General features: G+C 40.1%; 1 protein-coding gene across 1 annotated transcript in view; it reads right to left on the reverse strand.

The window, feature by feature from the left end:
- The window catches only part of LOC107745278 (glutamate receptor ionotropic, kainate 2-like), a gene marked incomplete at its 5' end in the record, with an annotated part of 7,592 nt that overhangs the window by 2,914 nt on the left and 4,476 nt on the right, over window positions 1–202 (reverse strand). The window lies entirely within an intron of this gene.

Raw genomic sequence — 202 nt, forward strand, 5'->3', positions numbered from 1 at the left:
TTGCTACAAATATACCCCAGCGACTTAAGACTGCTTTTGTGCTGCAGGGTCACATATAGATGAATCCTTATTAAAGCTACTGAAGTTATTCAGTCGAGAGCAGTGAGTGATTTTCTCTGTCTTTTGTTGTTTGATTAGCATTAATGACAGCAGCAGGTATTTATAGGCTGCTGTACCTTTAAGTCCTGATGCACGGATCCAA

The sequence above is a fragment of the Sinocyclocheilus rhinocerous genome, unplaced genomic scaffold, assembly GCF_001515625.1.
Source record: "Sinocyclocheilus rhinocerous isolate Xijiao unplaced genomic scaffold, SAMN03320098_v1.1 scaffold2875, whole genome shotgun sequence".
In the NCBI taxonomy this organism is placed as follows: Eukaryota; Metazoa; Chordata; class Actinopteri; order Cypriniformes; family Cyprinidae; genus Sinocyclocheilus; species Sinocyclocheilus rhinocerous.